We start from the raw sequence: 14,108 nt of genomic DNA, 5'->3' as shown, positions 1-14,108 counted from the left end.
CCCCAGTATCTCAGCTTGCCATAAGAAGTGATTAAAAGGGGCCTTTTTGTTTGCAGTCTTTTTTTCCTTGCTGTCCTCTCTTCTTCTGTCCTGCCTTTCTTTTTTATATTTCCATGTTTGTTTTTTTAAGTCTTTATTTTCCCTATGCTCCTGTCAGGTTGGACTTTTGGTTTCATGGTATGAATAACTTAAGGACGTCCCACTGACGTTGACCCTTCCTCTCTTCGTGCATCGTGTCTTTCAGCCAAGTGACCAATCAAGCCAGCACTTCATTGCCAAGCCACTTGACACTAAGCTACTTCAATGCCAAAAACTGCTTCATCGCCCAAACCACTCGAACGCCAAACCCACTTGAATGCCAAGACCACTTCAATGCCAGGACCAGTTCAACGGTAAGACCACTTTAACACTAGTACCCCCTCCATGCTGGAACAGTTTCTACATATCCTTCCCCGTTTCTCTTCAACTGCTAGTCATATATCTTTGCACTGAAGTAGTGTCATACAGTGTTTGAGGCCTTGCTTCAGGAATCCATTATTCAAATCCCTCAGTGATTTCTTCCTTTTTCTTTCTTCTCTCCATCACTTGCACGCTCAATATTCTCTCTCTCTCTCTCTCTCTCTCTCTCTCTCTCTCTCTCTCTCTCTCTCTCTCACACACACACACACACACACACACACACACACACACACACACACACACACACACAGTTGGATAGATAAATATCTAGGATGTTTAGATAGATAGTTCCTTGGCCAAGTTATTATTTTTTATAAAACACATAGCATATAGTACATTGTAATAACATTGTGCACATACAGTACACACAAGAACATCATTTAAGTAAAAAACACAAGGATTCATGTACAAATAAGAAAACAGTACAATTATAATCACTCATCTCTAAACTCACCAACTCACATTCTTCCCATTCTTTCCGGCACCTTGCCGAAAGCCTTCGTAACTACTTTACTTTATCATCCTTCCCTCCTTTTTTCCCCTCTTGTGGTTCTGCAGCTATTTTTTCTACTGACAATGCAGAACTCTTCCCTCAGAGTTTCATCTCCAATTCCACCTTAGACATATCCAGTGCTGTTCCTCCATCACTTCCTCCCACTGACTTCCTCATGGCTGACAATAAAATTTCTTCAGTTAATGTATTTTCTGCCATCACTGGCCTCAGTACTAACAAGGCATTTGGGCCAGATGGGGACCCTCCTGTTGTCCTCAAGAACTTTGCTTCTGTGGTTACATCCTCCCTACGTAAACTATTTCGTCTTTGTCTGTCAACTTGTCCCTTTCCTTCTTGCTGAAAGTTTGCCCTCATTCAGCCTGTCCCAAAGACGGGTGACCATTCCCAGCCCTCTAACCATCGCCCACTTGCTTTAACATCCTGTATTTCAAAAGTATTTAAGTCTATTCTTAACAGAAAAAATTAAAGCACCTTTGCTATCACAACCTTCATTCCGATTGTCAGTATTGGTTCTATCAATAATGCAATGCTGGCGATTTTTTCGCCTACCTTTCAGACCTCTGGTCATCCCCCTTTCGGGACTTTGGCGAAAACTATGCCATTGCGTTTGAATTTCAAACCCTTTTGATCTAGTCTGGCATAAATCTTTAATTCCCAAACTGCTCTCTTACGACTTCTATCCCTTTATCTGTATCTTTACCTCTACTTTCCTTTCTGGTCGTTATGTGGCTGCTGTTGTAGACGGCCACTGTACTTCTCCTTGAGCTATCAATAGTGGTGATCCTCAGGGCTCTGTTCTATCACCAACTCTATTCCTTCTAATCATCAATGACCTTCTAAGCTGTACATCTAACCCTATCCACTCGTACGCTGATGACGCCACCCTTCACCTTTCCATTCGCTTCCCTCAGCGTCCATCTCAGCAGTTACTTCAACAAACAACGGATGAGGCTATGGCACATACCTCTGACTCATATCTCTGATTAGGGTTAAAATAATCTTGCTGTTTTTAATGCATCACAAACTCAGTTTTTACATCTTTCAACCTGACAAAATATTCCGCAATAGTATTCTCTAATTTTTAACAATATCTAACTAAATTCTGCATCATCTTCAAACGTACTTGGGGTTTCATTCTCTCGGATTTTATCTTGGAAAGACCATATTACCTCTTTTGTAAAATCTGCTTCCACGAGATTAGGTGTGTTAACCTGACTCTGTGCCTTCTTTACCCCTGCACAGCTGTCGACTTTATGCACGAGTTTTATTCGCCCGTGTAGAGTACAACTCTCTTGTGTGGGGAGGACCCCACGTACAGCTCTTCTTAACAAGATGGAGTCAAAGTCTTTTCGTCTTATCATCTCTCCTCTTACTAGCTCGCTTCAACCTATGTCTCTTCGTCGCACTGTTGCATCTTTATCTCTTTTTTATTACTACTTCATTGGTCACTGCTTCTCTGAACTGTCTGCTTGCATCCATATACCGCTACGGCAGGCGCGTTGCACCCGTCTAGCAACAAACGCTCATCCTTTTTCTGTCCAACTCTCTAATGCTAGAGTTAACCGCTACTTCCAGTCCTTCAAGTATGCAACAGGTCAGCTCTGGAAATGTCTCGCTTTGTCTGCATTTCCTACTGCCTATGATCAGTCTTTCAAACGCAGTGTGTCCACGTATCTCGAAATGGACGGATCTTGAAATAGGATCTCTGTTGCCTTGTTTTTGTTTTTTCTTGGAGGGAATAAAATTGCGGGCTCCTGGCCTTTGTTTCTTTCTTTCTTGCATTAATAATATAGTCCAGCTATATACATATAAATATCTTCACCATATATAAGGTTCATTCCATCAGTAACTCAGTTGTATGCTCTCAAAATCTTTTAAATTACTCTATACATAACATCTGAGGGCTAAGTTCTCTAAAAATAAATCTTGACTCATGTTAAATTCATACAGTGCTCTAAGGTGTTGTGTGTTGGGGCAGTGTTCCACAACATGCACCTTTGTTTGCACCAGGCCGTACTGGTACAGACGTTCGTGTAGTGGCAGGCGACCTCGACCGCGCCTATTTCACACGCCAGGCTGTGACCACCTACCTGGTAAGGTGTGAAAGCAATTCTTTGAGATTCATTTACTGTGTGTCTTGTATTATACATAGCATGAACGCTGAAATTACGATTTACCTCTGCGTAAGTTTAGCGTCTGGACGAGTTGCTGTTCTCAATATACTGTCTGTCGGCCTGTGTGCCTCTCACGTAACTCTTCACATTCTGGTTGATGAGTCTGGATGTTACTGTGTTACCGTTAATAGCTATTTTCATTGCAGAAGCAAGAGGATCATCGTTATAGATAATCTCTCTAGCCTTATCTTACGGAAAAATGTGTGTTGTTTGTTTTTCACAAACTGTAAAATAAAAGGGTACCCTGCCATTAAGTAACAGATCTCATTTTCAGACTCTTAGTAGCTCTTTAAGACACCAACTGTATACCTTTACCATGGTTTAAGGCAGTGGTTCCCAACCTTTTTGGTCCTGTGGCCCCCCGAGAAAATTATGAGAAGCTCCATGGCCCCTATATAACTCAGATCGTATATTTATATATTTTTAATATTTGATATTGTGCAGAAAACGGTAATTACCCCAATATACTTAAGGCTAAACTAGCACAGTAAGGTATATTTCATACTTGATTTCTGTCAGGTTTTACCCAGACCAAATACCTTATAATATCTTATATTACCAATAAGGCCCATGGCCCCCCAGTCAATGTCCCATGGCCCCCTTGGGGGCCATGGCTCCCAGGTTGGGAACCGCTGGACTTCAAGATCAGCAGCCATACAGCAAAGTGGACATTAGTGTTGCATCAAACACTCGTCTTTTTACCATAAATGGAATGTCATTATTTTTCCTTATAAACGATACGGGTTTGAGCAAATGGGAAATCTTTGATGTTGCATGTGCATTGACGGTGGATGTTGTGGTGCCGTCTGCCGTAAAAGGTGAAGCCAAGTATGCGTACTTTTCACACCAAAGTCACCCACAGGTAGCGGCTCATCATCATCCTAATCCCCATTAACTACAAAAAAAACTTCGTTTTCGCTGCATTCACTTTCATTCCATACTTAGTGCAGTAGCCTCGCTATCTATCTATCTATCTATAACCCGACGCCCTAATCCTGCAAAAGAGTGGCCGCAGACAAAACGCCTCCAAGTCGCTCTGTCACCCACCATTTAACTACCCTCCCCCCAACTCACTCCCCCCTCCCTCATATACCTCTCAACTCCATCCCTTCACCTCATCCTCGGTCTACCCCTCCCTGTCCCTCCCTCCACCTCACCTAACTACGCCCTCGTAGTCAGTCTTTCATTCTCCATTCTCTCCACATGTCCAAACCACCTCAGTGTATTTCTCCTAATCTTCTCAACCACATCCAAATCCACCCTACAACGTTTCTTCACTTCTTCATTCGTCAACTTGTCCCTCCATGTCACTCCACATGCTCCTATCAAGTAACTCATGCCCCATGGGGGTAGAGGGGTTTCAAGAATACTCCCCCAGTATCCCTGCTTGTCGTACGAGGCGACTGAAAGGGTTGGTGCTGGGTTAGTGCCCCACCCCGTAAAAAGAACTAACTAAACAAGCCAGGACGGACCATACGTTGACGACTAAGGAATGGACAAAGGACATTCTGAGGGTGGAGACATGGAATGTGAGAAGAGTGAATGATGAAGTGAAAGAGAGAGAGATTGTTCAGGTGTTTGAGGATGCAAGAGTGGATATATGTGGATTGACTGAAACTAAATGGTAAGGTGAAAGAGTTAGAGCGTGGGAATATGGTTTAGGTATATGTGCAGAAGTTAATGAGAATGACAGGGGAAGAGAGGGAGTATGTCTGATGATATGCAAGATGTGGAAGGAGAACATAAAAGAGTATGGAACAGTGGGTGCAAGGATTGTATGGGTGAGGATGAAAGTAGGTATATAAGCGTGGGCGATTGTATGTGTGTATGAGCCGACAGAGGACCGAGTGGCAAGAGTGAAAGATGAGTTTTGGGCGAGTGTAGAAGCATGTTTTGAGAGGAGCGAGAGAGTGCTTTTGATTGGAGACATGAATGGCAAAGTTTGGAATCTACGAGTGGATGGAGTGGTTGGTCAGTGGGGTGTGGCAGCTGAAGTAGATGGGAATGGTAGTGCTTTGGTGGACATGTGTGCTGGTAAGGGGTTAGCAATAGCTAAGACCTACTTTCGGCGTAAGATGATCCACAGGTATACCTGGAGAGTAATGAGGAGGATGGATGGTGAACTTGTTGAACGAAAGGCAATGATAGACTACGTGTGTGTGGATGAGCGAATGAGAAGACAAGTGTTGGATGCAAGAGTGTGGAAAGGGTGGGGGAATGGAGTCTCGGACCATCACTTTGTGATGGCCAAGGTAAAGCTGCAAAGAAAATGGTTGAAGAGACGAAGGGGAAGACAGGAGGAAACAGCTCCTGTGAGAAGAGTGGAGAAGTTGCAAGATAGTGAGAAAATGGCAGAGTATAAGAGCATAGTGGAGGAAAGATTGGGAAGGTATGAGTTAGAGCAGATGGAAGGGGTGGAAGACGTATGTAAGATATTCATGGAAGAGATAGGAGCAGCGTGTGAGGTGGTTTGTGGAGTGAGGAGGAGATGCAGGGGTGTGCAAGGGACATCATGGTGGAATGATGAGGTGAAACAAGCTGTGGAACAAAAGAAGAAGGCATATAGTTAATGGCAAGAGAGCAGAGGTAGGGGAGAAGATGAGAGAGAGAAGAGAGAGGTATATGTAAGCAGGAGAAGGGAGGTGAAGAGACTGGTGAAGGAGAGTAAGAAGAAAGTGAATGAAGAATTTGGGAGGAATCTGAGTGTGAAATGGAGGGAGAATAAGAAATTGTTTTGGAAGAAGGTAAAGAAAGTATGGCAGTGTGAAAGGGGAAATAGTAAGGGAGAGAAAGATAGGAATAATAGATTGTTGGTGGAGAAGAGAGAGAAACTGAGGAGATGGAAGGAGCACTTTGAGGATTTGTTGAATGTAAAGAGTGAGAGCAGTGCGAGTATAAGTGGTTGGGAAATGGTTGAGAGAAGAAGAGATGAGAGGAGGGAGGAAGAGATCAGTAGGGGGGAAGTAGTGGAAGCAATGAAGAAGATAAAAATGGGAAAGGCCCCAGGAATTGATGGACTGTGTGGTGAAATGCTGAGGTATGGGGGTGAGATTGTTGTGGAGTGGATATGAAAGTTGTGTAGATTGGTTTGGGAAGAGGGAAGGGTTCTAGAGGACTGGAAATCAGGTATAATTGCTCCCTTATACAAAGGAAAAGGGGAGAGAGAAGTATGTGGTAACCACAGGGGTATTTGCCTTCTTAGTGTGACCGGAATAATATATGGTAGAATACTCATTGATAGGGTTAGGCATATGACAGAGCAGCTAGTTGGAGAAGAACATGGGGGATTTAGGAAGGGAAAAGGGTGTGTAGATCAGATATTAGTTCTAAGATGTTTAGTGGAGAAGTATCTAGAGAAAGGAAAGAAAGTGTATGCTGCCTTCATGGACTTGGAGAAAGCTTATGACAGAATAGATGGGCAAGGTATGTGGAAGGTATTAAGAATATATGGAGTGGAGGGGAAATTGTTGAGCGCTGTGAAGAGTATGTACGAAAGAGCTAGGGCTACGGTGCAAGTGGATGGTGAGCTGAGTGAGTTCTTTGATCTCAATGTGGGATTGAAACAGGGTTGTATGATGTCTCCATGGCTGTTTAATATATACATTGATGGGGTTGTAAAGGAGGTGCAAGGTAAGACGGTAGATGTGGGGGAGGCTCTAATGAATGAGGGTGAGATTTGGAAGATTCCGGTGTTGCTGTCTGCTGATGATACAGTACTGTTGAGTGAAGATGAATGGGAGTTGCAAGGTTTGGTGAAAGAATTTGGGACAGTGTGTAGGGAAAGGAATCTGAAAGTTAATGTAATCAGAAGTAAAGTTATGGTGTTTGAGAGGAATGAAGGCACAGAATGTACAGTGAGGTTGGATGGTGAGGATATGGAGAATGTGAGTGCATTCAAGTACTTGGGTAGTGAGATGATTAAGGATGGAACTTTGGGGGATGAAGTGAGTGAAAGGGTACAGCAAGGAAGGAAGGTTGTTGGTTCACTGAAAGCAGTGATGAGAAATAGGGAGGTGAGTATGGAAGTTAAGAAGTCACTGCATGATAGTATTGTGATCCCTACCCTGACGTATGGAAGCGAGGCGTGGACCTTGCAAGAGGGGAACAAGTCAAGAGTGAGAGCAGTAGCTTCGTAAAACCATAATTTTCTTTTTCTTAATGTTGGGCCCGGTTGTAGCTACCCAAACTGTGTCATTCATGAGGACTGGCATACGAAGCCAAGATAAGAACCCATCTATCCCTGTTCTTTCCTTTACCATCTTAATGAGGTCATTAACAAATAATTATGATGAAGAGCAGACAATAGGTAGGTCAGCCCTGGTGGACCCCATCGTTCTCATGACCACCGAGCTGAGAATGTTTTCTGTGACGGCATACATGGCCACCAGGGCCGCAAACATCACTGCACCACACTCCAGTCGTCTCAGCAACGAAATATCACTTTACGAGGAACCATGTCGTACGCCTGAGAAAAATCTGCAAAAGTAACATACAGTTTGTCCTCCTTGCTACATCACACAAAATACGTAAGGTAACAATGTGTTCCATACGCCCTCGTTTTTTCTTTTTGCCAGCTTGCTCCCGATATATCTGAACCATCTTTTCAGCCGTTAATATAATATCGCATTATACAATTAGTTTAACTATTAATTATACATATGCCCCAGTAATTTCTCAGATGTGACCTATTTCCTTTCTGAAATACTGCAGAAAACTTTGCCCAAATCCAAGTGAAGGGATACAGGCCTTGGCTGAGAACTAGGTTAAATAGTGTTGTTATGAGAAGTAACCAGGATCTATGTAAAAACCTGAAGACTCCAGGGGTATGACCATCCGCCCCGCAGGCCTTGTGTGAACTCATACATCTGGCCTCTGTCTCCACCTCATTACCACATATTCGTTCATCTAATATTGGTATGGTTACATTGCTTACGATATCATTCATGGGAAGCTGCAAGTGGGCTACTGAATTCTGTACTTTCACTTATCGTTTTGAAATTGTGACTTGATTTGTCACAAGAAGTATTAGCCTATCTGCCTTGAATTCACCACTTGCCATATCTGTAGACCATCCTTTTTGCTTAACATTCTCTCCCATCTACTCTGACTCCCATTTTCACAGAGATTATCATCGTCATTTACATGTTGATGCCATCAATACCCAGCACTCCCCACACAGTGACACAGTTAGTCGTGTCACACATTCATCGGCATCAGCATCCATACAGGGGCGTCTCATTCTCAGCCACCTTTCGTTGTAATAACTCTATATTAGTGTCGTTTACACTGATGGCTTAACTGTCTTGTTCCTGGGCACAAGTTCGGTAAAACAGCAAGATCACCTAATCCTCCACACGAGTTTCTAACTCTTCCAAGTTTGTTTCACAGGTTGACATGGTTACTGCTAGGGGTGGGCGTGCTCCCTAAGCATATGGCCTTTACTTGATAACATGCAGATCATCGCTCTATTCAACATATTAGGGTTCATGATGCAAACGTCTAATTCAGACACCAACTCTTCACCCTTACAATACGTTTTTCATGCTCTGATTTGACACACACGCACACACACCCACACACACACACACACACAATACTTAATTTGCATATTTGTTAGAGTACTTCCTGATGATTCAGTTACCCCTGATTGTCAGTTGCCATTTGTCGATGGCGATAGCCTTGCGTGACATGAAACTCTTGCAGCGACAGATGACGTGATTCCATGTGAACCCTAAGGGAATGAATGTGTGTGCCTGCCTTTTCCCTCAAACCACACTTATCGCGGCAGAAAACTTAATCTTCCCCTCTCGCAATTCGAGTAGCTGCCAGCAGAGACCATACCCCTTCCCGAAGAAATCCTCTGTGGGGCTAGGCGTGATGTCCACACTTAGAGCCAGGGCCACACTGCTGTGCCCTGCAGTTTACCCCCAAAAAGGACGTCGACTCCAAGGATGTCGACGACTGAGAAAGCACGTTGGAGTATCACTTCCCTGACAGTAGAGCCCGGGAGCTGTTTCCAAGGACCAGAAAATTCCTCTGGATAGTAGGATATCTAAAACTTTGGTAAAACACTTTCACAAATACTTGTGTTTCGATATCTATCCACCAAACCTACTGTTTTTGGAAGGCTACTAATGGAGGTACAAAAGTAAAAAGGAAACCTCTGTATGAAAAGAAAATAATTCTGAAGGAATAATATAACCTCTTCATGACAAGGTACCAGTCCTACACAGTCATCTACTTTAGCATATCAACAGATGGACGAAAACACATTCCATGTCGCGAAGCTAGAATTTGTTCCATCTATAATGAATATAGTTAATTATATTCCAGACGTATTTCTTGAAGACATATATATACTTCAACCTCGTCTCTTGTTCAATTGGCCAGATGGGTACTGATTTCCAGTGCCAAGTTAACTCCTGCTTATCATGTGCCTAAAAACCATTGAAACAGCTGCCGCCGCATACGTCGTTACTGCAGTACTTTATCACTGAGAACGCCTTGGGGTTCGGAGGCAGCGAACCGTAAAGCAGATGGAGACTGAGAATGTCTCCGTGTACTAGTTGGTCATCAGCGATTGTTTTCCTGGTTTCTGCATCATCTTACACTACACGTATTTTAACTCCTTCTCCACATAAAGTCTTATTCCCATCAACAACACACTGCATTGTAAGTGAGCTGTCTTAAACATCAATTTACTCTTATTCACATTCACTTTAAGACACACCTGCACACAGAAGTTCCCAACTGGCAAGTGCATCATCTACATACATCAGGTTTGTTGAGTGCATCATCTGCATACATCAGGTTTGCTGAGTGCATCATCTACATACATCAGGTTTGTTGAGTGCATCATCTACATACATCAGCTTTGTTGAGTGCATCATCTACATCCATCAGGTTTGTTGTTTATTTCATCTGTCACTAACCATCATCACACTTATCCCAGTTCTGACTCATTTTAGATGTAAACGTATGTGACTGAAGCATTTGTCCTCAATTTTTAACAAACGCAGGTGACAGCAGTTTTAAGTTAAATCTGCAATATTTAGTAAGTACTCACCCATTTACCTTCTTAGTATCGGAGTTGTGTTTCACCTTTGGGGGTAGTGTTAATCTTAATTTGGGAGTCAAACAGGCATTATTATTTCTTTTTTAGCTTCACACCCCTAACACAGAATGTTTGTTTTTGCAGGTTCTGTGATTTATCTGGCAAAAATAATGAGCAGATGTATGACTGAAACTTTGGTGCGTATGTATTTTGTTATATATTGCTGGGGTACATGCACTACGAAAACACACTCATAACACTGTTTTGGTACGTTACTAATTAACTATTTCTTTTCATAAATATACATATAATAATAACTTTGCTGTTGCTTTTCTTCGTAGGTACTGTGAAAGCCTTTGTGTACGCCTTCATATAGTTGGTAAAATAATAAGCTGGTAAGTTATTGCTGTTATGTCATGTCTGTTAGTCGGTCTGGTAGACAGTCCACTTTTACGTCTGTTGCTTTTCCATGAACAGTTAATGCTTTTTGCTGGATATTGTATATCCACATGAATCAGGTTATTCTTAATCTGGATACAGATCATTATTCATAACCAAATATCACAAGTTTTCCTCACAAGTTATATATGAAAACTGTTTAACCACTATATCATTAACCCCTACACACTGTGGGTTTTCCGATGTTGCATGCTCCTTCCTACGAGGGATATCCGTGACGGAAAAAAATAGCCTTATTTCAAACTCTAATATATGCCAAACTATAACAGCTAGAGAAAAAATTAAAGATACATAAGACTCAACAACTCTTCCTCTTTCAAATGAAAGTATCCCCAAGTCTCCAGGTGGTCCCATCGATGAGTAAGGATACGTTAAAGTTCAAAGGGTGGCGGAAAGACACTTGCAGCTATACACGTCAACCGGCATTGCTCCGCACCCAAAATCGTGACAGCTATACGTGTCAGCTGGCGGTTAGGGGTTAAACACCACTGTCCTATAGTAAACGAACGGTTATAAAGTGTATACACTTAAAACACACATGGAATAGTTCCAAAATGAGCATCCACCCCGCACTGAGACTCCATCTAGTCGGTGGAGGGCTATAAGAGATGCCACCTCTACTCTGAAGCTGGGGGTCTGCAGTCATGGAAGGTTGGTTTTAAGAGGTGCCACCTCTGCTCTGAAGCTGGGTTTCTGCAGTCATGGAAGGTTATAAGAGGTGCCACCTCTGTTTTGATGCTGGGTTTCTGCAGTCATAGAAGGTTATAGGAGGTGCCAAATCTGCTCTGAAGCTGGATTTCTGCATCAAGTATCAAGAGGTTAAATATATAAAGTCGTTACAGTCTATCACATCACCTGGAATGAAGACAAAAAAACTTTGCCTTAATATGGAACTCCGACATAAACACTATGGTGATGAAATCCTAGAAAGGACAACCAACACTGAAGATTATACTGCAGCTGAAACTCTGCCAATGTTTCTGTCATGAACTTATAAAAAACTAGACAGCACTCAGAAAGCACATACGTCCGCCTATGCCATTGCCATCAAAATGTATCCAGATCCGTGGATATAGGATCCGGAACCAGATCAGCCCCAAAATTTAATCAATTTATTTGTCCATGACCCACCTTTCCGCAAAATTTCATTGAAAGGTTTGGGAGATACTATGCGGGATACTCCAGATCCGGATCCGGATCCACCCCAAAATTTAATCATATCTTCCTTGGCTCATCAAAATCAGTTCATAACTTTTTGAGTAATCCTGCTAACAGATCCGTGGATATAGGATCCGGATCCGCCCCCAATTATAATCCGTTATTTTTTTGGTCAATGGTCCACCTTTCCACAGAATTTCATTCAAATTAACTGAGAACTTTTGGAGATGTTGTGCGAGATACTTCGGATCCGGATAAGGATCTGACCCGAAAGTTACTTATTTTTTCCTTGGTCCATGGCCCACCCTTCCACAAAATTTCATCAAAAACCGCTCATAACTTTTTAAGTAATCCTCCTCAGTCACACAAACAAACAAACAAACAAACGCCGGAAAAAAATTAACCTTGCCGGAGGTAACAAGTGATCTTTACTCACAGTCCATCAAAGAAGATATTACACACAAACACCCCCACACACACACACATAAATGCACAGCCAAACACACACACACACGCGCACGCACACACACACACACACATACACACACACACACACACACACACACACACACACACACACACACACACAGGGATTCAATCTAGGCGGACGTGCATCACCGGCGCTCCGTACCAAATCATCACGGCCAGTGGCATTACCTAAATTTGTATCTTTGTATGAGTCAAGCTCAGTACCAGGTTGGACTAAATGATTGTTCATTATTAAAAGGAAAAAAATAATAAGTTTAAACATGACTTGTTCAAACAGGAAATAGAATCAAGACGAAAGAATACGCTGAGTCATCTCTGAGGTTTGTTTAGACTACAACAACACGGAGATTGTAAGTACATGCTTTGCACTTTAAGTATTGCAAAATGGATACATACTTTAGTAAAGCAAATTTGGAAAAGAAAAGGGATAAAGGTAAAAAGCAAAATGATGATTTCTATCAAGAACTGGTTGAAGTAGAGACTCACAATAGACTGGTCGAACATGTAAACAAACCAGAAATGGCTTTCAAAAATGAAATTGATGAAATAAAGAAGCAGATGCACTTGCAAAAGGAAGAAATAGAAAAACCAGGAAGGGAGGCCAATAAGAAAGACACAACGGCCATACCACGTTGAGTACACCGCTTCCCGTCCGATCAGCGAAGTTAAGCAATGTTGGGTCTGGTCAGTACTTGGATAGGTGACCACCTGGGAACACCAGATGCTGTTGGCATCCCTACGTGTCAAGTGGGGTTGGTGGAGGATTAGTGCCCCTCCCTGTAAAACAATTAACTCTAAGCCGTTGGCCACCCCGTTTGGGATAGATGGCGTCTGGCAATGAATGATGAATGAATGAACAACCATCAGTGAACTAACAGTGGAACTGAGTACACTTAGGAAGAAAATGAGTGAAATGGCAAGTACAGTAGTCAATCACGAGAGTGTTATGGAAGAGTTCAAAAATGACACAGAGACAATTAGGCAAGTTAGCAGTCTTACTGACCAGAGCAGTGATATTGAGAAGGTAACACAGGTGAATGAAGCTGTGCAAAGCTACAAAAATGATGTAGAAACCACGTATGCTGAAATGGTGAAAGTAAAGAAAGACTTAGAAACAAGGGTGGAGGAAAAAAAGCATCAAAAAGGAGGTGAAAAGAATAATCCAAAACAATCCAAAGTTAGTCAGAGATTCAGTAGAGATAAACAAATCAATAGTAATCACTGGTATAGAAGAGGAAGAAGTTAAAAACAAGATCACAAGAGACAAAAAGGAGATGACAAATGTAATGAACTTACTGAAAGAAGTATCAGAGGAAATCTGTAGTAAAGACATAGAGGAACACAAAAGGTTAGGGAAATACAAGAAAAGCAAGACAAGACCTCTAAAGGTGACTTTCCAGAGTATAAACACTGTAGAAGAGATACTAAAAAATGCAAAGAATCTTATAGAAAAAGAGGAGTTCAAAAATGTATGGATAAAAAGATGCCTAACACAAGAGGAACTGGAATTACTGAAAGAGAAAAGGGAGGAAGCAAAAACAAAAAATGAGGGAAGATCAGAAGAGGAGAAGAAGAATTTTTTTTACAAAGTAATAGGATTGCAGGTACGAAAGCGGTACACAAACAGGATGGAAGAAAAAGGAGGAAGGTAGTAGAACCATGTCATGACAAGTATATAAACAAGATGATAAAGTTGATGTACTCAAATGTGGATGGAATGGTATCTAAATTACTAGAGATGAATGATTATGTCAGAGAAAATGAACCACAAATAATATGCCTAACTGAAGCAAAATTAACA

General features: G+C 42.0%; 1 non-coding gene across 1 annotated transcript; it reads left to right on the top strand.

Moving 5' to 3' along the window:
- The first annotated feature begins 12,921 nt into the window (after positions 1–12,921).
- LOC145417953 (5S ribosomal RNA) lies at positions 12,922–13,040 on the top strand. The gene has a single exon (XR_013900614.1). It is a non-coding gene; the product is annotated as a 5S ribosomal RNA (ribosomal RNA).
- The last annotated feature ends 1,068 nt before the right edge of the window (positions 13,041–14,108 follow it).

Source organism: Coenobita brevimanus, chromosome 111 (genome assembly GCF_032717465.1).
Source record: "Coenobita brevimanus isolate Jiangsu-jjx chromosome 111, ASM3271746v2, whole genome shotgun sequence".
NCBI lineage: Eukaryota > Metazoa > Arthropoda > Malacostraca > Decapoda > Coenobitidae > Coenobita > Coenobita brevimanus.
The sequence above is the reverse complement of the archived record's forward strand: the minus strand, read 5'-3'. Positions and strand labels throughout refer to the sequence as shown.